General features: G+C 43.1%; 1 protein-coding gene and 1 long non-coding RNA gene across 5 annotated transcripts in view; one reads left to right on the top strand and one right to left on the bottom strand.

The window, feature by feature from the left end:
* Positions 1 to 25,973, top strand: part of LOC128703568 (homeobox protein PKNOX2) — a 441,650-nt gene that overhangs the window by 385,413 nt on the left and 30,264 nt on the right. The gene's annotated exons all lie outside the window — the stretch shown is intronic.
* LOC138854967 (uncharacterized) overlaps positions 13,200 to 25,973 on the bottom strand; it is a 77,175-nt gene continuing 64,401 nt past the window's right edge. For both annotated transcript variants that reach the window (XR_011394138.1, XR_011394139.1), the window contains one exon: positions 13,200 to 14,122. This is a non-coding gene — a long non-coding RNA (uncharacterized lncRNA). The remainder of the gene's footprint in view (positions 14,123 to 25,973) is intronic.

Below are 25,973 nucleotides of genomic sequence, written 5' to 3'. Positions count from 1 at the left end.
CCAAAAAATAGAAGATTTACTGTTATGCAATATTGTAATAATATCATCACCACATTTGTGAATGTATATTAGACCCACCAGCTGGCGTGTATAAGATGTGTGAGGTCGTTTGTTTACTCTTGAACATCGGCAAAAATTTAACATTTCCGCCACTTTGAGCTCAGTTTCAAGCCATTTCCAGTGCTAACACCAATCAAAATTATCTCTATTTCTGTGATATGTCTTCCATTCTATCAAATGAGACCAAGAAATCACAAATACAACTATAAAAAACATACGAAAAAACACTGCAAAGTCGCTGTTTTAATCGAAAATCACGGTCTCAGTTTTTTTTCTCTCATTATACACAGTGTGCTGCAGGATTTGTTTTATGTGGTGCACACATACCACATAGATGTATTCTCTCATATCTAGGCCCAAATTTACCACTCACAGTTTATCAGAGTGAGCTGAGCTCATGACGTAGATCTACGGTTTGGACCCTGAACGTAAAGCCGTAGATCTACGGGACGGATCCTGAAAGGGTTAAGGGAGATAGGTATACAGAACTTACATTCCGCTTGTACACAATGGGTGTACGGTAAGACCTTGTGGGTGAAATTTGGTCATGTGATACTTTACATTGTTTTCTTGCTGCAGTGAATCACTGATTCCTTTCAACCAGCTTTACCACTAATGACAGGTGATTAATGATACATTTTTCTACATGTTCCTGTTATATCATGAAAGTGTTCACTTAATTGGTTAGTAATAATGCTCTCTGTTCTGGCTTATTCCAGGAGATGACTGAAAGGTCATGTGCTTAATTAAACCAAACAGTTCAATTTCTCATGTCTGCTGGCACAAAGCAATGCACTGCTTACAATTGATAGCATTAAATACTATGTATTAAGTTCCACATATTCAATTGTATACACGTGGAGCTTGAAGAGTGTACCCAGCCCAACTCCATTTAGTGCCATGTGTTGCTCAACAAGTCTCTCAACTCTGTGCCCTTTGCTCAGGTTTTAAAAATCTGGCCTGTTTGCTCTAGCTCTAGGCACTAATGGGGTTGCCAACTGCCATCATCAATTAAATAGGGATGAATTTTACATTTTTGAGAGAGAATGCCAACAATTATGACATTATTATTAAATCAACTTGGTGTTAAGTTTTAGCATTACTGTATGATAATGAGGGCCATGCTGATGACAGCTGACACTTTATTTGGGGAAACAACAACCTCCTGTCATGTAGGCCTCTGAGGGAAGTGACCACCTGCTTCAAGAGGAAAGAAAAAAAAAGAGGGCTCAATCCTTAATTGGGAAAAGTTTCCCTATAGGTATTAAATGACTGTTGTAGGTTATACATGCTTATAAGATGGTGGCTGTACTATATGCTGTAAAGAAAAAATTCAAATATTCCCATGATCATCAGATGATGCTCTAGGTTTTACAAGCTGGTTGATGGCAGAGTATTCATCTCACAACTGAACCCTAGTTCAATTTTGGGCAGGGAAACTATGATATCCTATCAGTGTTCACTAACAATAAGTGCAAAAAATTCTGCTACTGAGTTGCATCCTAGCAGAGGATCTAAGGACCTTGGTGGAAATAAGCCACAGTTCTTGGCTGTAGTTTTTCTGGTAAATTTAGAATTTTGGAAATTTTTACTGAACAGATTGCTTCATAGGTTTATTACTGTTTGTAAGAAGCATTTATTGTCTGTCCTGTCACGTTACATTTCCTGAATGAGTGGTTAGTACTACTTACATTATTCAGTGCATTAAGTTTCATAAATGTATCTTGCAAGATCATGTCTGTCAGGCTTCATTTGAAGGGCTGTTGGTAGTGTAGCCCTCAACCTATCCTGGTAAGTGAGCTGACTTCTTTTACTGGATAATTTTCATTGTCATCCTTGTTAGTAACATAATATTGTTTTATTCTGTAGTAGACCCCATGCTTGGACACAATAGCTAAGGTGGAACATACCATGAACTTGTACAGCTGGACATGTTTCCTTGTCTTTGTCGTTGCATTTAAAGGTATGGTATGTTTAATTATTTCGAGACTTTGGTTGGTTCTTTCAACAGCTGCTCCCACTTGTAAATTTTACTTTCAAAATTGGTGGATCATTATGCCAAGGGTCTTTTCTAGTTTTTATTGCAACTTGATTTACGTCTTGTATATCAGTAAATTGCCTATTCATAAATGTTTGTCATTTTTATATGCAAGTAATGCTCTCTCTGCTATTGACCTCCATCTAAATCTTAATATAGTATCAGTTACAAATACAGTAAACACATGAAAAATGGAATTTTGAAAATTATCAGTAAAATCCAATTTTAACTCCTTTATTCTCAGTGTTATTGAATTATAATTGTAAACTGAGGGTACAATACTATATTAGTATACAATAGAGTACGTTAGTGCATTTTTGCTATTCTGATTACACAGACACTAGGACAATCCCCTATTAGTCTCTTACATTAAGGATTTACTGTGCCCTTAATTTAATAGGCTAATGGGGGAGCGAGATGAAGCTGTTATTCCATGCTTATAATATTATTCATATATTTTATTTGGACATGATACATAGTTGTATAAGGGATTATAGTAGTTGGGTGTACATGCCAAAAGCCCCTGGTATGCAAAGCATTATGGGCAGGCTTAAAATTAACAAGCAGTGAAAGGTTCAGTGGTAGAAATTACAGTAAACAATTTACAGTATGAAGTACAATTGAGTATTTGAACATTTCGATAGTGAAGCATTATAGTTGTACAAATTTGTCACATTACAGTGTATAACAAGCAAGATGATCAATTTACTATATGTTGTCTTGAAGTTTAAGATTTAAGTAATTGGGAGAATTATTGGTAATGTTAAATATTGAGTGTTGATTATTTAGTCCTGGGCGAGTAAGTGGTTTTTTAGAAGAGTCTTAAATTGATTTTCAGGCCTGGTTATTTTAGTATGTTCTGGTAATGAATTCCAGATTTTGGGGCCCTTTATGTGCATAGAGTTTTTACACAGTGTACATCAAAAAGAGATCTGTGTCCTGTTAAGGTTGGTGAGAAGTTTGAGTGGAGGGTTTATGTTTGCATGTATTGTTCTGTTTTTAGTAGGCACATGAATAAGTGTGGATGTTCTTTATGGTGAGCAAATTTAGACTTTTGAATAGAGGTGGAGTATACTGTTGCGAGTGGGAATTTGTTATTCTGAATGCAGCCTTATTAGAGGCCTTAGGTGATTTGATGCCCATGCACAAATTCCATATGTGAGATAAGGGAGTGATACAGTGCAAGGAGAGCTGATTGTGGAACATAGTACCGTATCTTTGATTGTATGCCTGTCTTAGAAATTTGTTGTAGTATATGTGTCTGGAATTTGAGGCTACTGTCTAGGAATTTTGTGATGGGTGATCCATTTAGTATTATGTTAAGTGGAAAATTTGCAGCTCTGGTTCCAAACTGAATAAAATAGGCTTTGTCAGTATTTAGGGTAAGGTCATTGATGTAGATGAGAAAGAGTGGTGGTCCTAGGACACTTCTCTGTGGAACTCCTACTGTGATTTTTTGTGTGGAAGAGTTTGCACCATTTGCTTCTGTTACTATGACTTTAGGTAGTGGCAATTCAATTTTGACGTGTGACTTTGTCAGTGGTCCAAGTCGGTCCGAAACGTCGTCATAAGCTTCTCTTATGTGCGGGTTATTTGTGTATACTATAATGTGTGGCAATTCATGGTCGACTGTATCAAAAGCTTTACATCAGTCAATGAAAATTCCCAGTGGGACTTCTTTCTTTTCGAGGGCGGTATATATTAGCCCTAGCATGATTTGTACTCTTATTATTCCTGAATCCAAACTGACGGGTTTAGTATGAGGTAGGAATAGATACGTCTATGAATTAATTTTTCAAAGATTTTAGAGAGTAGTGGTAAGTTAGTTATTCAAGTCGACTTGATCACCTCCTTTGTGGATCGGGGTAACCCTCGCTATTATGAGAACTGCTGGGAAGGTGGAGGATTCAGTGGATTTGTTAAAGGTTGAAATAATTGGTGACAGTACTTGTGAAGCTTTTTTGTACATAAAAGTAGGCAAGTTGTTTGTCTCCTGCCTTGTTCTTAAGGATGAACGAGACCTCTGTTGGAGCTAGGAATAGTGTATGTGCCTGTGAGGTAGTCTGATGGATGGGTGTTTGACCTTGGGATTTTGCTTGCTAGATTCTTTACTATGGTGGAGAAGAAAACATCGAGTCTGCTGTTTCAGTTGGTGGGAGTAAGGGTTCGTCTGATTGTTTTGTAATATCCTTTTAGTTCCTAGAATTTCAGATAGGGTTTTCCAGGTGTTTTTTATGTCACCTTTGATGTTTTGTAATCTGTTTTCCATTTACAATTTTTTAGACCACCTTATCAGGCTGGTCTCTAGTTATTTGACCCATTCTGTACTTTTTTCATATTGGTGCTTTGTGTTAATGGATTTGAGGATGGTGGGTGTTAGCCAGGGACTATTTATTTTTTTAGGGCAATACTTGTTATAGAGGAAGTGGGTTATTTTTATAAAATTATTAATACATTCATTAGTGTCTGTATGTGTTTCAAGCTCATTATGCCAGTCGACATTATTCATAGCTGTTATAAAGTTATTTACAGCTGTAGGTAACTTTGGGCAATTTACCTAGATTGGTTATGAGGAAGGTAGGGTAGTAGTCTGTGATTATGCCTGATTTTAAAGGGGATATGGTGTTAGTCCAAGTATACAGGCCTAGCTGACATCCTACTACGTATATAGAAAGATACTTGTTATGCAGAACATTTCAGGTCCTTGTCCCAGAATGCAACCCACACCAGTTGACCAAGTCCCAGGTACCCATTTTACTGATGGATGAACGTAGACAACCGGTGTAAAGAAAGATGCCCAATGTTGTTACCCTCACCGTGTGACAATAACAGACTTCATATATGTTTCATAATAAATTAATTCAGTGGGTTTTGGTTCACTAAATTGAGGTTTCACTTTTTTTTTTTTTATTGTATAGTGATGGCTCCAGAATGATTAATGGTGGTGCTTTTCTTGAAACGGTATTATTCCATGATGAAATTCCTTATATTTTAGCCATTCCAGACACTATAGGTTTGGATTTTCTGTACTAATGTTCCACACTAAGAAAGTCTCAACACATCAAATGACACTTTTGATCTCTAGTCCTTTAAGTGGCATTATTTCCCAAATAAGCTTCCCTTTCATTATTTTTTCCCACTGACTCATGGGCTTCATTAATATACTTGTACTATATTATAATTTTTGACTGAGCTTACATAAGTTAGCAGTTTTGCCTTGGTAATTAATTCAACCAAAAGAAAATTGTATTATTATTATTATTATAATCAAAAAGAAGCGCTAAGCCACAAGGGCTATACAGCGCTGCAGGGTAGGGAAGGAAGCAAGGGAATTGGATGGCAGAAGGGAGGGGGGATGATCAGCAGGTTACAGAAAACAGCGGGGCAGGGGATAGTACGGGGGTAGAGGGTAGCAAGAGATACAAGTAGAAAGGGCTGAACGTATCAAAATTTGTGGAGTAAGTCAGTCGTTGTCAAAAAGTCAATGAGAGAGTCCGGATGAAAGGTGGGTCCATCAGCGAGAAGGGAAGGTAAAGAGAGAGCAGCGGGGCGAAGACGACGACAGAGGTAAATTCTGCGTGCTCGTTGATAAAGTGGGCAGTCCAACAGAATGTGGCTGACTGATAATGGAGCTTGGCAATTCTCACAGAGAGGAGCAAGACGCCTCTCCATGAGATATCCATGAGTAAGACGAGTATGGCCAATGCGAAGACGGGAGAGAGTAGTCTCCCAACCTCGACACTGGTGATAAGAAGACGGCCAGTAACCTATACTCGGTTTAATAGACTGAAGTTTGTTGCCGAGCATAGTAGACCAACGTTGTTGCCAACGGGTGTGAAGGTGGGAAGATATTACAGCAAAATAGTCCGTACATGGAATACCTCTATAAGAAACTGGTAGGTCATGTACTGCTGACCGCGCAGCAGTGTCTGCCTGTTCATTGCCCTGTACGTCAACATGACCAGGGACCCAACAAAAAACAATATCTTTATGCTTAGTAAAGATGCGGCGTAGCCAAAGTTGGATACGGAGGACTAAGGGGTGAGGTGTATCAAATTTTTGTATAGCCTGTAAAGCACTAAGGGAGTCTGAGACAACCACAAATGATGACACAGGCATAGATGCAATACGGATAAGTGCTGTAAGGATGGCATATAATTCAGCAGTAAAAATACTAGCTGAAGATAGTAAATGCCCTTGTACGACGCTGTCCGGAAACACTGCTGCGAATCCTACGCCGTCAGAAGACTTAGAGCCATCTGTGTACACAGCAATGGCATGAGAATGAGAGTGAAAGTGGTCAAGAAAAAGAGAGCGGGAAGCGACCGTAGACAGTTGGGCTTTCGAGCAAGGGAGGGAGAAAGAACAGACTCGAACAGCTGGAACTTCCCAGGGGGGTAGGGAAAAGTGTGATGCTACATGTACATAGAAAGGTGGTAGTTGAAGAGAAGACAAGAGCGAATGAAGGCGAAGAGAGAAGGGACGGAGTAAGCAGGGGCGGCGAACAAATAAAGAATGTCTACTAATATCAGTGACCATTCTATAAATGGAAGGATTGCGGAGATCATGAGAGCGTACATAGTAGCGCAGGCAATGGGCATCACGGCGATCGGATAAGGATGGAACGTTCGCTTCTGCATAGAGGCTTTCGACAGGGGAAGAGCGAAAAGCACCAAGGCATAAACGTAATCCTTGGTGATGAATGGGGTTAAGGCTAGAGAGAGTAGCAGGAGATGCCGCTGAATAGATCTGGTCACCATAATCAAGTTTCGATAAAATAAGGGTGGAATGTAGGTGAAGGAGGGTTCGACGATCAGCTCCCCACGAAAGATGAGCAAGGGTTTTAAGAAGGTTCAGCCGGCTGTGACAAGTTGCCTTCAGAGAGGTAATGTGAGGTTTCCAGGATAACCTACGATCAAAGAGGAGGCCCAGAAACTTGACTGTATCACGTTCAGGGATACGTGAGCCATAGAGGTACAAAGGATGATCAGAGATGACAGAGCGTCTAGTGAAAGTGATTTGGTGGGTTTTAGTGCTGGAAAATTTAAACCCATGTGTGGTGGCCCAATTGGAAACACGGTCGACTGCATGCTGGAGAGAAACTGTAAGGAGGTGACAGTCAGCGCCTGCACAGGCAATAGCGAAGTCATCAACATAGAGTGATGACCAAATATTTGATGGAAGACTAGAGGCCAAATCATTAATAGCAAGGAGAAAAAGTGTTGTGCTCAGAACACATCCCTGGGGGACACCTTCAGCTTGGATAAAGTCCGGGGAGAGCACATTATTAACCCGAACACGGAAATGCCTGTCAGTTAAAAAGTTCTTAAGGAAGGATGGTAGATTGCCTCGAAGGCCTAAGGAGTGGGCTTGGGCTAAAATATTATACCTCCAAGTTGTGTCATATGCCTTCTCAAGATCAAAAAATATGGCAATAACTGAGTGGTTATTCGCAAAGGCATTACGAACATACGTATCCAAGCGCAGTAAGGGGTCTATGGTAGAACGTCCCTTACGAAAGCCATATTGACGAGTGGAGAGACTGTTGTGTGTCTCTAAATACCACACTAAACGTCTATTTACTAGACGTTCCATTACTTTGCAAACTGCACTGGTAAGAGCAATGGGACGATAGTGGGAGGTTTCATGTCCCGTAGTGCCTGGTTTGCGGAAAGGGAGAACAATGGCGGATTTCCACAGCTGTGGAAGAACTCCTTGTGACCAAATAAGATTGTAAAGGCGTAATAGGACTGCAAGGGCTGACTGATGTAAATGTTGTAGCATACGAATATGAATGTCGTCGGGCCCAGCTGCCGATGATCGACAAGCTGAGAGTGTTGCCTCCAGTTCTTGAAGTGTAAAAGGCACATTATACTGTTCTTCTCTGAGAGAAGAAAAGTCCAAGGGTGCTAACTCTCTGGCAGACTTTGAGGAAAGAAATGAGGGGCATAGATGGAGTCCCTGAGAAATACGGACCAGATGATTGCCAATTTCATTGGCAACATCTAGTGGGTTTGCTATATCAACACCGGCAACCCGCAGAACAGGAGCCGGGTCAGGAGAATATTTACCACTCAGTTTTCGTACTTTTTTCCAGACTGCACTCATAGAGGAAGCAGAGGTGATGGTGGAGACATAATCTCGCCAGCAAGTGCGTTTAGCGTCACGGATGACACGGCGAGCGATCGCACGCTTCTGTTTAAAATCAAGGAGTCGCTCTGTGGTTCTATTGTACCGGTACCTGCCCCATGCAGCGCGTTTCAAACGTACTGCACGAGCACAAGCAGGAGACCACCAAGGCACGCATTTCTGAGAATGCCTGCTCGAAGTTTGGGGTATAGAATGAGAAGCTGCGGTGAAAACGGAGGATGAGAAGAGGTGTAAAAGTTCATCGATGGAGGACAAAGAAGGAACCTCTTTAAAAACAGTCAGGTGTGAGTAAAGGTTCCAATTTGCCCGATTAAATTGCCAGCGTGGGGTGCGAAGAGGTGGCGAATATGAAGGGGAAGTAAGAATGATTGGGAAATGATCACTGTCATGTAAGTCCGGGAGAACAGACCAAGTAAAGTCTAATGCGGCGGAGGAAGAGCAAACTGAGAGATCGATGCAAGAGTGAGTATGAGTCCGAGGATCAAAATGGGTGTGAGTACCTGTATTTAAAACATGGAGGGGGTGGGTGGCAAGAAAAGCCTCTAACTGAATTCCACGGGAATCACAGTGAGACCCTCCCCAGAGGAAATGGTGGGCATTAAAATCACCAAGTAACAGAATTGGTGGCGGTAATGACGAAACAAGGAAGGCAAAATCCGGAATAGATAATGCCCGAGAAGGAGAGAGATATAAAGAACAGAGCGTATACCACCTATGTAAGTGGATACGGGCTGCTGTGTAATGCAGCGAAGTATGAACAAATAGCTGATGGTACGGAATATCAGTGCGGAGAAGAAGGGCACTTTCATTAAAGGTCCCATCAGGAAAAGGATCTGAAGAATACAATAAATTATAGCCTGAGATGTGAGAAATAACAGCAGAGTGTAATTTTGGTTCCTGTAAGCAAACACCAACAGGGGCAAACTGGGAGAGTAACATCTGAAGCTCACCCCGATTACCCCTGAGGCCACGTATATTCCACTGTAAAAAGGCCATGAATGGCAATGATAAAGATACTTGAAATCCGCAGGTAAGGGTTCCTACGGACTAGGAGGGTTAGAAAAGTCCACATGCGGAGGCAGTGGAAAATGTTCAAGCAGCGAAGGAACGGTGCGCTGTGAAGAAAGGAGTTGCGCAGATGGAGCAGAGGAGAGAGAAAGAGCGGAAGGTGGATCAGTGTCCATTGATGGTTTGGTCTCTGCAATATATTCAGAGATTGCTTCAAGTGTTTCAGAATTCAGAGATGTTGTATGGGAGACAATATTGGGAATGGTAGGGGGAGGATGAGTAAAGATTGGAACTGTATTGGACTGTACCAAGGTAGGGGGGGGCGAAAGGGTGGAGGGAACTGGAGAAGCGTGGCAGGGGACAGAAGAGACAGGAACCTGGGAGGTAGCAGAAGAGGAAGAAACTTGGGAGGGAACAGGGGAGGAAGGTACATTACGAGGAGGAGGGTGAACCTCTGCACTTGTAACTGAGCCAGTGAGAGGGGAAGAACTAGGGACAGAGACAGGGAGGGTAAAATGAGGAGGTGGAAGATGGGTAGGAGGTGTTACCGGACCTTTTTTTGACTTTTGAGAAGTAGAGGGACGATTGGGAAGAGGTGTCGTACGAGGTCTCGTCGATACTGAGGCTTGTAAGAGAGAACTCGAAGAAGCGAGATTAGACTGAGGCGTTGAAGTAGGGACGTCTGAGCCGAGGACAGCAAAAGGATTAGATACAGGAGTGATTATGGGAGAGGTAACCACAGAGGTGGGTGTAGAAGATGGGATACCAGAAGTGGGGGGACGTTTTGAAACACGGGAATAAGAAACACGTGGGAGTCTCCCTTGGAGGCGGAGATGAGAAACTGCCATGGCATAAGGGAGACCTTCTGTCTCTTTGAGGTAACGGATTTCCCGCTCGTTTAAATAGACCTGACAACGGCGAGAGTACGAAGGGTGAGCCTCATGACAGTTAAGGCAAGAGGGAGATCGATTGCAAGACGTATTAGAATGGTCATCGGCACCACAGACTGGGCATTCGGCGATAGATCTGCAATATTTCGCTGGATGGCCAAATCGCCAGCAATTTCTACACTGTTGTGGTGTAGGGATCACCTTTCGAACTTGTAACCGATGTCCTGCTATATAAACTGAGGATGGGAGTTCTCGGCTGTCAAAAGTTAAACGAGCCACATTGCTAGGGTATCGTCTCCGCCCACGGGCAGGAAGAACGTAAGTGTCTACCTTGAGGATTGGGAGATCTTGGAGTTCCAGCTGTTCTAGAATGTCGGTGCCACATGTCTGGAAATTTTGCTGAACTATGGTATGGGGCAGAATAACGGTACCACTACAAGAATTGAGGGAATGATGTTTTTCAAGGGTGACAGGAACAGTATCTATATGGGAAAGACGAGAGAGCTCACGAGCCTGGGTAGCATTCTGTACGGTAATGATGCGCGTACCGCTCTTAAGAGCATGAAAAGAAATATCTTTACCAACATGGCGTAGGAGTGCCTTGCCAATACTATGGTCAGAAAGATAGGCAGTAGAGGAAGTTGGTCGTAAAGTGAAGAATTTAGTCCACTGTTCAGTCTGAAACTGAGCGTGGAAAGGTAGTGAAGGACGTGTCGATCTTTTCTGAGAAGAACGAGAAGGTGAAGGTGGAGAAGTATCATCAGCAGGTAATTGTCGTTGACGTTTAGGCGTGGGACCAGAGTTGGTCCGACGTGGAACGGGTCGGCGATTTGAAAATTGCCGCACCGTAGAGGGAGAGGCCGGAAGCATAGTCAGAGGAGAGCGAAGGTCTGGTAAATCGAAGGAGTCAGTCGAGGCCTCAGTACCTGAAGCAGGTGAGGAAACAGCACCGGCAATAGGTACAGAGGCATGAGGAATGTCTGAAGAGTGGTCCAAAGACGAGGCGGGGTCAGAACGGGGTGCGGTATCAAGAAGGGGCCCGGGGGTACCAGGTTCATGGACTAGGGCTGCCATGGTTAGGTTACTTCTTTCTTTTTGTTTTTAAGAAAAAAAAAGAAAGAAGAAAAGAAAATAAAAATAAAAAAAAGAAAAAAAAAGGGGGGACCGGGGAGGGATAGTTCCTAGGAGGAATGAAAGGGCCAGAAATCTCCCTCCGCGCCCAAGAGGACTCGACACCGCTAGTAGCGCAGATGCAGCATGGAACCCGTGCCATACCCTACCCTTCATGCCAGTAAACCAGCAATCTGGGATAGCAACCTCACATCTGCCGAGCTACCTCGGTGGACAAAAGAGAGGGCGGCCGGATATCCGCCACAAAGCATACCTCCTTCAGCCACCACCCCCGGAATCCGAAAGGTGGCTTCCAGAGATACACCCGTCGCCCAAAAGACACCCAAAGCTACTCCGGGATACCGGAGAGGGATCGGGACATCCCTAGGCAATCCAGATTCCACGGCAAACTACGCCACCGCCAAGAAACCTCAACGGAATGGGATCGACCCCGGTGTCCTTTCCTCTACCTAGGAACTAGCGTGCCTGTGGGAGAAATCCCAAAGGACAAAAAGAGGAAGGGCAAAAGGGAGGAGTGGGGAGGAGGAGGAGGAAAGGAAAAAGGGGAGGATGGGGAGGATGGGATAGGGGAGGGGAGATTGGGGGGTAATTAGGTTCGGTCTGAGGAAGAAGACCGATAGGTCTAATTCCTCAGACCAAGAGCCTCTTCACCACGCCAAGGAGCCCCCCTTGAAGAGGAAGAAAATTGTAAATATTTAAACTATAGTTCTTACAGGTAGAGGAGAATAAGAATACATAACTTTTAAAATATTGGAGGTACATAGTATGTAATATTTATTATCCAGTATGCACAATAGTGAAAGTTAATATGCAAAAAATTAAATAAGTTTTGGTCTTTGAAGAGTTAGGGATTGTGTTGTCTGGCAGTCAAGTGGGTGATCATTTGTACCATCACTTTTTGGCTTCAGGTGATGTACATACATGAGGTAGAGATAGATTAGTGTAGTACATCTTGGAGGATGCCAACTGATTTGGATTTTTTTTTTTCTCCAGTGTATTGAATTTGAAGTTGCAGTCTAGGAACAGACCCCCCCCCCCCCTCCTAGGAATTTTCCTTCATTTTGTCTAGTAATGGGGGAACTGTTAGAACATAAGGATGGAGGAACAAGGCAGGTCCTTGTCAAAATGACCTCTACCCAATGACACCCAGCCCCTCCCACTCATATATTTGTCCAATGTCTTCTTAAAGCTACCCAAGGTCCTAGCCTCTATCATCCTACTGGGAAGATTGTTCGATAACCATTATTTACCTATGTCCTTTCTAAATTTATCCAACTTAAATCCATTATTTCTGGTTCGACACCCTCAGTACTTTATGAGTATCTCCTTTGTTTATGTCTGTCATACACTTCAATGATATCTCCCCTCATTCTACGTCTGTACGGAGTGGAGAGATTCCTTATAATCATTCTTTTCTATATCCATCCTGTAGTAAGGAGACCAAAACTGAGCAGCATAATCTAAATGAGGCCTCACTAGTGATCTAAAATAACTTTTTGACTTCTATTACTTCCCGAGATAAATCCAAGTGATCTATTAACCTTGTGCACTGCTGTCTTGACTCCCAAGTCTTTCACATTCTGTACTTCACCTAGCTTATAGCTTCGAGGGTTATTTTCATTACCAAGGAATAATACCTTAAACTTGTCCACCTCTGTCATAAAATTTAGCTGGACATTTGTTTCTGTCCTCAAACATCATGTAGAAATTTTTGTCAATGTTAGTCATTGAGGTAATTCAGATAAGGGTGGGAGATGACAAAAGTTATCAAGAAAGAGAACAATCTAAATTGCTGAGATAAATTTGGAAAATCATTAATATATCTTAAGCATAGACATCTCCAGTGAACACTAGAAAGATCTAACCCTATAGCATTCAACCTGTTACTGGGTTTTATAACTAATAGTCATTATCCTGGGATTTCAACTGTTAGGGTATGAACTAATCAAAATTAATATCGAGAGATTTTTATTAACAAAGTTAAAATTTTCTATTTGGATAATATCAAAGTGAATCAATTTAATATGATATGGGATACAAGTTCCTACACTTCTCATAGCCCTTACGATTTAACACTTCTTTTGTATACAATATCGTGCTGAAGGCACATATATCTTTATGGCTCTTAAGTAATGTCCGGTACATTTACAAGTGAATATGTGTGTGCCTTAAATAGTTCACTGACTGGAGACTCGACTCAACTTAAAGTCCTCAAATAATCCATCTTACTGGCAATAAGACAACTGATTTGCCAAGCAGCATGGAGTCAGACAGAATAATAACCCTAACTGGGGACCATCTGCAGATTGGTAGGCAAGACATTTAGGCAACTTTTTTCCTACACAGTAGGCTTCTTCAGTCGAGTACAGAAAATAGAGAGGAGCAGTAGATGTGAAGACGATGTAATCAATCACCCTTGAAGTCGTAGTTGTCAGTCCCTCAGCCTGGAGAAGTTCTGTTCCAAAGTCTGGAAGACATTTTTCAATGTCTTTCACTAATTAAGCTATGCCCCTCGTACTTGGGTAGTACACATGCTTCATATATCTGCATACTCATGGTTATGTACATCAGTGTAGAGACAGCATAGCATGACACGATCGTAGTGCTGTGGAATGCATACTAGAACAGCAGTCATGATAGGAGACTGCCTTCCAGTCTATAGTGGTAGTGGAATGCGAGGCAGTATGGACATCTTCATAACTGCGTATTGGAAAGCTTGAGTGACTTAAGGTGTGTAGTGAGGGAGGTGGCTGTGGCAGGTCTGTGTTCCGCCAATCAGTAACTAGCATTGCCCACAAAACATTCAATTTCTGTCTCCTTCCCACACCAATACATCTCACCACTGCTGTGAATATATAATCAGACATGAGTATACATAGTTAACATGGGCTTGAGAGATTACGTTACTAAATTTAAAGTAGCAAGTAACCAAAAACTATTTGGGGCACAAAATTATATTAATTTTAATGTATCAATGATAATTAAGGACATGACAGAGCATCAGCAATTACATTACAATGACCACTGATCTGCTGTACACTAATGGAGTATGGCTGGATTCTGAGAGCCCACCTCATGATCCTAACATTTCTACTCTATATAGCATTTATGTAGGCGAGTGGATTGTGGTCTGAAAATATATTAATGATAAACATCAAAATGCTCTAATGACAACACAAGAGCTAGAGCCTCTTTCTCAATAGTGGCAATATAGAATGGAATATGTCAATAGATGTTGACTTTTGGAGCAGCACAGCACCCGCATCTATATGTAAGAAAAAGAGAAAGTTGGAATTAGGACTCTGCAGAGGAAGGCAAGCACTTCAACCTTGTAAACGAATCAAAGCAACTCTGAGTCCAGATGAACTGGACTTTGCTAATGGGGAACTCAGCGAGAGCAGCAGCAACTTGAGCAAAATTTGGACAGAACCTGCCATACCAAGAAATCTCTGTACTCTCTATCCTGTGGCACTGGAAAGGTTGAAATAGCACGAACCTTAGCATTAATAGGAGCAACCTCACCTTGGCCTTTATGTACTGCATACAGTATATATAGCAATGTACATTATTATTATTATAATCAAAAAGAAGCGCTAAGCCACAAGGACTATACAGCGCTGCAGGGCAGGAAGGAAGCGAGGGCATCAGGTGGCAAAAGGGAGATGGATGAGCAACAGGTTACGGATAACAGCGGGGCAGTGGATGGTGAAAGGGTAAAGGGCAGCAAGAGACTGAACCAGAAAGGGCTGAGGGGAGTGCGAAAAGTATCATCAGAGTTTGTGGAGTAAATCAGTCGTTGTCAAGAAGTCAATGAGAGAGTCAGGATTAAAGGAGGGTCCATCAGCAAGAAGGGAAGGTAAAGAGAGAGTAGGAGAACGAAGACGACGTTGGAGGTAAATTCTGCGTGCTCGTTGATAGAGAGGGCAGTCTAACAGAATGTGGCTAATCGATACTGGAACTTGACACTGCTCACAGAGAGGAACAGGGTGCCTCTCCATGAGATACCCATGAGTAAGACGAGTGTGGCCAATGCGAAGGCGGGAGAGAGTGGTCTCCCAACCTCGGCACTGATGACAAGAAGACGGCCAGTAACCTATGCTCGGTTTAATAGAATGAAGTTTGTTACCGAGCAGAGTTGACCAACGTTGTTGCCAACGGGTGCGAAGGTGGGTAGCTATTGCAGCAAAATAGTCCAGAAATGGAACACCTCGATAGGAAATTGGTAGGTCATATACTGCTGACCGCGCAGCAGTGTCTGCCTGTTCATTGCCCTGTACGTCGACATGACCAGGGACCCAACAAAAAACAATATCTTTATGTTTGGTAGAGATACGGCGTAGCCAAAGTTGGATACGGAGAACTAGGGGATGAGATGTATCAAATTTTCGTATAGCCTGTAGAGCACTAAGGGAGTCTGAGACTACTACAAATGATGACACAGGCATAGATGCGATACGAATAAGTGCTGCAAGAATGGCATACAGTTCAGCAGTAAAAATGCTAGCTGAAGATAGTAAATGCCCTCGTACGACGCTGTCCGGAAACACTGCTGCGAATCCGACGCCGTCTGAAGACTTAGAGCCATCTGTGTACACAGCGGTGGCATGAGAATGAGAGTGGAAGTGATCAAGAAAAAGAGAGCGGGAAGCCACCGTAGGCAGTTGAGTTTTCGAGCAAGGGAGTGAGAAAGAACAGACCCGAACAGCTGGAACTTCCCAGGGGGGTAGGGAAAAGTGAGATGCTACATGAACATATAAAGGTGGTAACTGAAGGGAAGACAAGAGTGAAAGTAGGCGAAGAGAAAAGGGACGGAGCAAACAGGGGCGGCGAACGAATAAAGAATGTCTACTAATATCGGTGACCATTCTATAAATGGAAGGATTGTGTAGATCGTGAGAGCGTACATAGTAACGAAGGCAATGGGCATCACGGCGATCAGACAAGGATGGAACATTTGCTTCTGTATAGAGGCTCTCAACAGGGGAAGAGCGAAAAGCACCAAGGCACAAACGTAAGCCTTGGTGATGGATAGAGTTAAGGCTAGAGAGAGTAGCAGGAGAGGCCGCGGAATAAATCTGGTCACCATAATCGAGTTTCGATAAAACGAGGGCTGAATGTAGGCGAAGCAGAGTTCGACGATCAGCTCCCCAGGAAAGATGAGCAAGGGTTTTAAGAAGGTTTAGCCGGCTGTGACAAGTTGCCTTCAGAGAGGTAATGTGAGGTTTCCAGGTTAACCGACGGTCAAAGAGAAGGCCTAGAAACCTGACTGTATCACGTTCGGGGATACGGGAGCCATAGAGATACAAAGGATGATCGGAGATAACAGAGCGTCTAGTGAAAGTAATTTGGTGAGTTTTGGTACTTGAAAATTTAAACCCATGTGTGGTGGCCCAAGTGGAAACACGGTCGACCGCATGCTGGAGAGAAACTGCAATAAGGTGACAGTCAGCGCCTGCACAAGCAATAGCGAAGTCATCAACATAGAGTGATGACCAAATATTGGGTGGAAGAACAGAGGCCAAATCATTTATAGCAAGGAGAAAAAGTGTTGTGCTTAGAACACATCCCTGAGGGACACCTTCAGCTTGGACGAAGTCCGGGGAAAGAACATTATTGACTCGAACACGGAAATGTCTGTCAGTTAAAAAGTTCTTAAGGAAGGATGGTAGATTGCCTCGGAGGCCTAAGGAATGGGCCTGGGCCAAAATATTATACCTCCAAGTTGTGTCATATGCCTTCTCAAGGTCAAAAAATATGGCAATAACTGAGTGATTATTCGCAAAGGCATTACGAACATACGTATCCAAGCGTAGTAAGGGGTCTATGGTAGAACGACCCTTACGAAAGCCATATTGACTAGCGGAGAGACTGTTGTGAGTCTCTAAATACCACATTAAACGTCGATTTACGAGGCGTTCCATCACTTTGCAAACTGCACTTGTAAGAGCGATGGGGCGATAGTGGGAGGCATCATGTCCTGTAGTACCCGGTTTGCGGAAAGGGAGAACAATGGCAGATTTCCACAGCTGGGGAAGAACTCCTTGTGCCCAAATAAGATTGAAGAGGTGTAAGAGGACTACAAGGGCTGACCGATGTAAATGTTGTAACATACGAATATGAATGTCATCAGGCCCAGCTGCCGATGATCGGCAAGCTGAGAGCGTTGCCTCCAGTTCTTGAAGTGTAAAAGGCACATTATACTGTTCTTCTCCGAGAGAAGAAAAGTCCAAGGGTACTAACTCTCTGGCAGACTTTGAGGAAAGAAACGAGGGGCATAGATGGAGCCCTCGGGAAATACGGACCAGATGTGTGCCAAGTTCAATGGCAACGTCGAGAGGGTTTGCTATATCAACACCAGTGACCCGTAGAACAGGAGCCGGGTCAGGAGAGTATTTACCACTCAATTTCCTCACTTTTTTCCAGACTGCACTCATAGAAGAAGCAGAGGTGATGGTGGAAACATAGTCTCGCCAACAAGTGCGTTTAGCTTCACGGATGACACGGCGAGCGATCGCACGCTTCTGCTTAAAATCAACAAGTCTCTCAGCGGTTCTATTGTACCGGTACCTGCCCCATGCAGCACGTTTCAAACGTACTGCACGAGCACAAGCAGGAGACCACCAAGGCACGCACTTCTGAGAATGCCTGCCTGAGGTTTGGGGTATAGAATGAGAAGCCGCGGTATAAACTGATGTCGAGAAGATGTGTAGGAGCTCATCAATGGAGGATGAAGAAGGAACCTCACTAAAAGCAGTGAGGTGTGAGTAAAGATCCCAATTTGCCCGATCAAATTGCCAGCGAGGGCTACGGGAAGGTGGTGAATAGGAAGGAGAAGTAAGAATGATCGGAAAATGATCGCTGTCATGTAAGTCTGGTAGAACAGACCAGGTGAAGTCTAGTGCAGTGGAGGAAGAGCAGACTGATAGATCGATGCAAGAGAGAGTATGAGTACGAGGATCAAAATGGGTGGGAGTACCCGTATTTAAAACATGGAGGGGGTGAGAGGCAAGAAAAGCCTCCAACTGAATGCCACGTGAGTCACAATGAGACCCCCCCCAGAGGAAATGGTGGGCATTAAAATCACCAAGTAACAGAAGTGGTGGTGGTAAGGATGAAACAAGAAAGGCAAAGTCTGGGATAGAAAATGCTCGAGAAGGAGAGAGATATAAAGAACATATTGTAAACCACTTATTCAAGTGGATACGGGCTGCAGTGTAATGCAGCGAGGTATGGACAAATAGTTGACAGTACGGAATATCATTGCGTAGAAGAAGGGCACTTTCATTAAAGGTCCCATCTGAGAAAGGATCCGAAGAATACAATAAATTATAGCCTGAGATAGGTTGGAAAACAGCCGAGTGTAATTTTGGTTCTTGTAAGCAAGCACCAACAGGGGAAAACCTGGAAAGCAACATCTGAAGCTCACCCCGATTACCCCTGAGGCCGCGGATATTCCACTGTAAATAGGCCATGATTGGCGATGAAGAAAATATCAGGAATCTGTAGGTAAAGGCACCTACGGACTAGAGGGGTTAGAAAAGTCAATGTGTGGTGGCATTGGAAGATGTTCAAGTAGCGAAGGAACGGAGCGTTGCGAAGAATGGGGTTGTGAAGATGGAGGAGAGGGAAGAGAAGGAACAGGAAGTGAATCAGTGTCCATTGAAGGTTTAGTCTCTGCAATATATTCTGAAATGGCTTCAAGTGTTTCTGAATTCAAAGATGTATGGGAAACCATATTGGAGATAGGAGGAGGAGGGTGAGTAAAGATTGGGACAGTAATGGACTGTACCAAAGTAGAGGGGGAGGGAAAAGTGTAAGGGACTGGAGATGAAGTGTGGGGGGGGACAGAAGAGGTAGAAACCTGGGAGGTGACAGAAGAGGGAGAAACTTGGGAGGGGACGGGGGTGGAAGGCATAGTACGAGGAGGAGGGTGAATCTCCACACTTGTAATAGAGCCAGAGAGAGGGGAAGAACTAGGTACAGAGACTGGAAAGGTAACGTGTGGAGGTGGAAGAAGGGAAGGAAGGGGCAAAGAAGATTTGAGCAATGTGGATTTTTTGGACTTCTGAGTAGAGGGGCGATTGGTATTAGGTGTCGTACGAGGTCTTGTCGATACTGGGGCTTGTGAGGAAGGACGCGAAGATGTGAGAACAGACTGAGTTGTAGTCGGGACGTCAGAGCCAAGGACAGCAAAAGGATTAGATGCCGTAATGGCTATGGGAGGGGTAACAACAGAGGAGGCTGCAGAAGATGGGACCCCAGAAGTGGGGGGATGTTTGGAAACACGAGAATAAGAAACACGGGGTAGTCTCCCTTGGAGGCGGAGATGAGTAACTGCCATAGCATAAGGGAGACCTTCTGCCTCTTTGAGGCAACGGATTTCACGTTCATTTAAGTAGACCTGGCAACGGCGGGAGTACGAAGGGTGAGCTTCATTACAATTAAGGCAAGATGGAGGTTGACTGCAAGATGTATTAGAATGGTTGTCGGCACCACAGACTGGGCATTCGGCCATAGATCTGCAATATTTCGCTGGGTGACCAAAACGCCAGCAATTTCTACATTGTTGCGGTGTAGGTATCACCTTTCGAACTTGTAACCGATGTCCCGCGACATATACAGAGGACGGGAGTTCTCGGCTGTCAAAAGTTAAACGAGCCACATTGCAAGGGTAACGTCTCCGCCCCCGGGCAGGAAGGACATAAGTGTCTACTTTGAGGATTGGGAGATCCTGGAGTTCCAGCTGTTCAAAAATGTCATTGCCACATGACTGGAAATTCTGTTGGACTATGGTATGGGGCAGAATGACAGTACCACTACAAGAATTGAGAGAAAGATGTTTTTCAATAGTGATAGGAGTAGTATCGATATTCGAAAGGAGAGAAAGATCATGAGCTTGGGTAGCATTCTGGACAGTGACGATGCGCGTACCGCTCCTGAGAGCGTGAAATGAAATATCTCTGCCAACATGACGCAGGAGCGCTTTGGCAATACTATGGTCAGAAAGGTAGGCAGAAGAAGAAGTTGGTCTTAAAGTAAAGAATTTAGTCCATTGTGTGGTCCGAAACTGAGCGTGGAGAGGGAGTGCTTGACGTGTCGGTCGTTTCCGAGTAGAATGGGAAGGTAACGACGGAGCATCATCAGGAGATTGACGTTGGCGTTTAGGAGTAGGACCGGAGTTGGTCCGGCATGAAATGGGTGGGCGATTCGAAAATTGCCGTACCGTAGAGGGAGAAGCCGGAAGCATAGTCAAAGGAGAGCGGAGTTCAGACAAATCGAAGGAGTCAGTCGAAGCCCCGGTACCTGAAGCGGGTGAGGAAACAGCACCAGCAAGAGGTACAGGGGCATCAGGAGTGTCCGAAGAGTGGTCTAAACACAAGGCAGGGTCAGAATGGGGTGCGGTATCAAGAAGGGGCCCGGGGGTAGTGGTTTCATGGACTAGGGCTGCCATGGTTAGGTTACTCCTTTGCTTTTTGTTTTTAAGAAAAAAAAAGAAAGAAGAAAAGAAAATAAAAACAAAAAAAAGAATAAAAAAAGGGGGGAGCGGGGAGGAATAGTTCCCAGGAGGAATGAAAGGGCCGGAAATCTCCCTCCGCGCCCAAGAGGACTCGACACCGCTAGTAGTGCAGATGCAGCATGGAACCCGTGCCATACCCTACCCTTCATGCCAGTAAACCAGCAATCCGGGATAGCAACCTCACATCTGCCGAGCTACCTCGGTGGACAAAAGAGAGGGCGGCCGGATATCCGCCACAAAGCATACCTCCTTCAGCCACCACCCCCGGAATCCGAAAGGTGGCTTCCAGAGATACACCCGTCGCCCAAAAGACACCCAAAGCTACTCCGGGATACCGGAGAGGGATCGGGACATCCCTAGGCAATCCAGATTCCACGGCAAACTACGCCACCGCCAAGAAACCTCAACGGAATGGGATGGACCCCGGTGTCCTTTCCCCTACCTAGGAACTAGCGCGCCTGTGGGAGAAATCACGAAGGCTAAAAAGAGGAAGGGCAAAAGGGAGGGGTGAGGAGGAGGAGGAGGAATGGAAAAAGGGGAGGATGGGGAGGATGGGATAGGGGAGGGGAGAATGGGGGGTAATTAGGTTCGGTCTGAGGAAGAAGACCGACAGGGCTAATTCCTCAGACCAAGAGCCTCTTCACCACGCCAAGGAGCCCCCCTTGAAGAGGAATTTCCTATCGAGGTGTTCCATTTCTGGACTATTTTGCTGCAATAGCTACCCACCTTCGCACCCGTTGGCAACAACGTTGGTCAACTCTGCTCGGTAACAAACTTCATTCTATTAAACCGAGCATAGGTTACTGGCCGTCTTCTTGTCATCAGTGCCGAGGTTGGGAGACCACTCTCTCCCGCCTTCGCATTGGCCACACTCGTCTTACTCATGGGTATCTCATGGAGAGGCACCCTGTTCCTCTCTGTGAGCAGTGTCAAGTTCCAGTATCGATTAGCCACATTCTGTTAGACTGCCCTCTCTATCAACGAGCACGCAGAATTTACCTCCAACGTCGTCTTCGTTCTCCTACTCTCTCTTTACCTTCCCTTCTTGCTGATGGACCCTCCTTTAATCCTGACTCTCTCATTGACTTCTTGACAACGACTGATTTACTCCACAAACTCTGATGATACTTTTCGCACTCCCCTCAGCCCTTTCTGGTTCAGTCTCTTGCTGCCCTTTACCCTTTCACCATCCACTGCCCCGCTGTTATCCGTAACCTGTTGCTCATCCATCTCCCTTTTGCCACCTGATGCCCTCGCTTCCTTCCTGCCCTGCAGCGCTGTATAGTCCTTGTGGCTTAGCGCTTCTTTTTGATTATAATAATAATAATCTCCATTATATTCACACCACACATTGCCATCAGACATGACATCTCCACTGCCTCCAGCCTTCTCCTTGCTGCAACATTCATCACCCATGCTTCACACCCACGTAAGAGCATTGGTAAAACTATACTCTCATACATTCCCCTCTTTGCCTCCAAGGACAAAGTTCACTCACCCTTTTCCCCTCATCAATTCTATGATTCACCTCATCTTTCATAGACCCATCTGCTGACACGTCCACTCCCAAATATCTGAATACATTCACCTCCTCCATACTCTCTCCCTCCAATCTGATATCCAATCTTTCATCACTATATATATATAGTACATACACATAGTACATATACTGTATATAGTACACACACTATATACAGTACATATGCCATATATAGCACATGCTATATATAATACATACACTATATAGAAAACCCCAGATAAGTAATCTTGGCTTGACCAAAACTACATTTAGTCAAGTTAACAATGAAGTTGTAGTGTGCCAATCTCTCAAACGTGTCAAGTGTTCTATCCACTCGTCGCTGTACACCACTAAGTCATCTAGGTAGGCTTCTACTCAGTCTAAGTTATGGGTCAACTCGTTCATTATACATTGGAATGAAGAAGCTGAATGGGGTGACGAGACAGTAGAACAATCCATCTTGAACAGTGAAAGCTGATATTTCTTGAGCACGTTCAGTAAGTGGGACTTGATAATAGCCTCATAAGAGATCTAAACGGCTGACATACTGTGCTTCTGACACACAATAAGGTCATGTAGGGGATATCCAAGCAAGGTAACAGAGTTCACTTTACGATAATCAGTGCACATCCTGAAACTACCGTCAGGTTTCAGCACTTAAATACACCTACCATCTGACTTATGACCGAGTTCAGTTCTGAGAAACCGGTCGTAAGTCGAACTTTACTACTGAATATCAACAAAACATTTTTGTAATGACTATTTTATTGTTTTATTTTGGTATTTCATGTTTTACTTTACTTTTTATGCTGTTAGTACTGTATTTTATACTGTAAGGTTTAGGATAAACACGGTATACAACACAAATAGTTGTTTATTTCCCAGAAATTTGGCATAAAAACACGGTCGTAAGTCAGATGGTAGGTGTACATGGAGATGCCCATGGACTTTTACTGCGCTCAATAAGTCCATGACATAACAAAAAATAAACTTCTCTCAATGCTTTATGTTTCGTTGGATTCGTCCCCTATGGCAATTACTTTATTGGCAATGGTCCCTGTACATCAACGTCATGTACTCCCAGAGTACAACGTTTAGGAATATCACTGAACAATTCAGGGTACTGCAAAATCGTGTTTTTAATGTCACCAGCTTTATCAATCTCAAGGTTACTAAGAAAATTACCTAGCGACTGTAGAGCCACTGAATTTTCTAAATGCACCTCTATACCTCTAGTGATGTCAGGAAGACTGACGTTTTCTTTGTCATAGGAAGAAGAGATGCAGTAGGTAGAGGACTAGCGTAGTACGCCTTGAGCTGGTGCACATTAGATTTTTCTCTTCTCAGGTGTACGTATTAAATAATTTACATCACTAAGCTTTTTCACTACTTCCAGGGGACCATCATACCTGGCACTAATTTCTGAGCCATCACTATCTCCTGCTTTATAAGATAAAGAGACAGCACGCTTGTCATACTGTTGTTACATTCTAGCTTGGGCTGAAACTAGGTTTTTTGAAGCCAGCTCTCTCGCAGCTGTCAAATGTTTCTGAATTAATAAAGGTGATGTGCTCAAGGATGGATTAGATTTTCCTATCCACACGTCTTTCAACACAGCAAGAGGACCACGCACTTGATGTCTGAATATTAGTGACACTACCCTGCAAGATGCCTATGTAGATAGGTCATGTGCCCTCAGTACACACACATTGATGTTTGTTAGTAAAGTAGGACTTTATATGTGCATGACTCTGATCCATAATGCTATAGATTATTTGTGCTGAAACCAAACTGGCAGGGGTTGAGTATATTATGAGATGCTAGGAAAGTGTATCTCTTGTGGATTAATTTTTTGGTCTAGAGTCATTTACATCAGTTGAGTCTTCTCCTTTGTGTATTGGGCAACATCCACTTTAGTAATGTCAGAATAGTGTGTGATAAATATTAAAGACATCAAACAGAGTAACCTGAGTCATCAATGGCAAAAAAGATTGTAACCAAAATATCATATCAGTGACAGAGAGAAAGTACTGGATACCACTAGCCAACTTTAAAATAACATTTATATTTTGTAAATGGATGGGGGAAATGAAAAAATTCTTGTTAAAGGATATGTTAATAATAATTTGAGATTTTGCTAATCTTGAGTGCCTGTTCTTTCAAGAAATTCATAAGTATGTACTTGCAAACTTAGCCAAAAGTGCAACAACAGTGAAGAAGAAATATAGTTTATTTTCAAGAGTGACAGTATGATCATGCTTTCAACTAAGACTTGAAAACATGAACAGATTCCTAACTCTTAACAGACACTGGCAACCTGCTGAACAATCTAAGAGCTAAATAAGAAAAGACTGCAAATGATTTCTCCTCAAGACCATGAATCTCAATTAGTCTAAAAGTTTCTCCGGCAGTTTGCAGAAACACTTGAGCCTAATGTAAAAGATACAAGTATATCAGCAAGATACTAGGTTTTATTAAACTTAACCCTTTCTGGGTTTCAGCCGTACTAGTGCGGCTTACGTGCCAGGGCTTTTGACGTACTAGTACGCATAAATTCTAGCGCCCTCAAATCTAGCAAGGGAAAGCTGGTAGGCCTACATATGAAAGAATGGGTCTATGCACAATATAAAAAAAAAAAATCCTGCAGCACACAGTGCGTAATGAGAAAAAAAAAATGACCATGTTTTTAGTTTAAAACAACAACTTTGCACTGTATTTTCGTATGGTATTTATGATTGTATTCTAGTTTTCCTGGTCTTATTTTATAGAATGGAAGACATATTACAGAAACTGAGATGATTTTGATTACTTTCACAATGAAAAGTACCTTGAAATTGAGCTCAAAGTAGCAGAAATGTTCGATTTTTGCCAAAGTTCAAAAGTAAACAAATCATGCCACACGTCCAATACACGTCAAACTTTCTGGTGAATCTAATATTCTTTCACAAGTGTGCTGGTATTATTTATACCATTTCTACACTAATACATAGCGCTGTATAGCCCTTGTGGCTTAACGCTTCTTTTTTATTATAATAATAATAATACACTAATACAGTAGTCTGCATAACAGTAAATCCTCTATTTTTTGAGAGAATAAAAATTCAAAGTGGAAAGCAAAAGAAATGTAAGAGGGGTGTGGGGATGTGACTAATGAACAGAGGAAATATTATTTTAGTGCCAGGAATGTCTTTCTTGTTTATTCTGGACCCTATTTGGAAATTGGCATCTTTTGAAATTTGTGTGAAATTGGCAAAATTGCTAAATTCTGACCACTTTATTGGATAGTTGAAATCGGTAAATGGGTGGTTTCTTGTACTCATTCGATAGAAAAAACGGAGTTCTAGCAAAATAGCTATGATTTTTGTCGACTAGTACACTGGAATTGGCTGAAAATAGGGCTCAAAGTGGGCAAAATCGCCGATGCGTACACATCGTCGAGACCGCTAACTTTGCAAGAGCATAATTCCGTAAGTTTTCCATCAAATTTCATACTTTTGGTGCCATTATGATCGGGAAAAGATTCTCTATCTTCTCATGAGAAAAAATAATTTTTTTTTTTTTTTAAATTTTGGCGACCCTGAGAACAAGTCTCTGAGAGGGCCTGGTTACCCTCAAAGGATTAATAACTTTAGATGCTAATAGAGTTTATTCATCTTTTGT

The sequence above is a fragment of the Cherax quadricarinatus genome, chromosome 76, assembly GCF_038502225.1.
Source record: "Cherax quadricarinatus isolate ZL_2023a chromosome 76, ASM3850222v1, whole genome shotgun sequence".
Taxonomy (NCBI): domain Eukaryota; kingdom Metazoa; phylum Arthropoda; class Malacostraca; order Decapoda; family Parastacidae; genus Cherax; species Cherax quadricarinatus.
The sequence above is the reverse complement of the archived record's forward strand: the minus strand, read 5'-3'. Positions and strand labels throughout refer to the sequence as shown.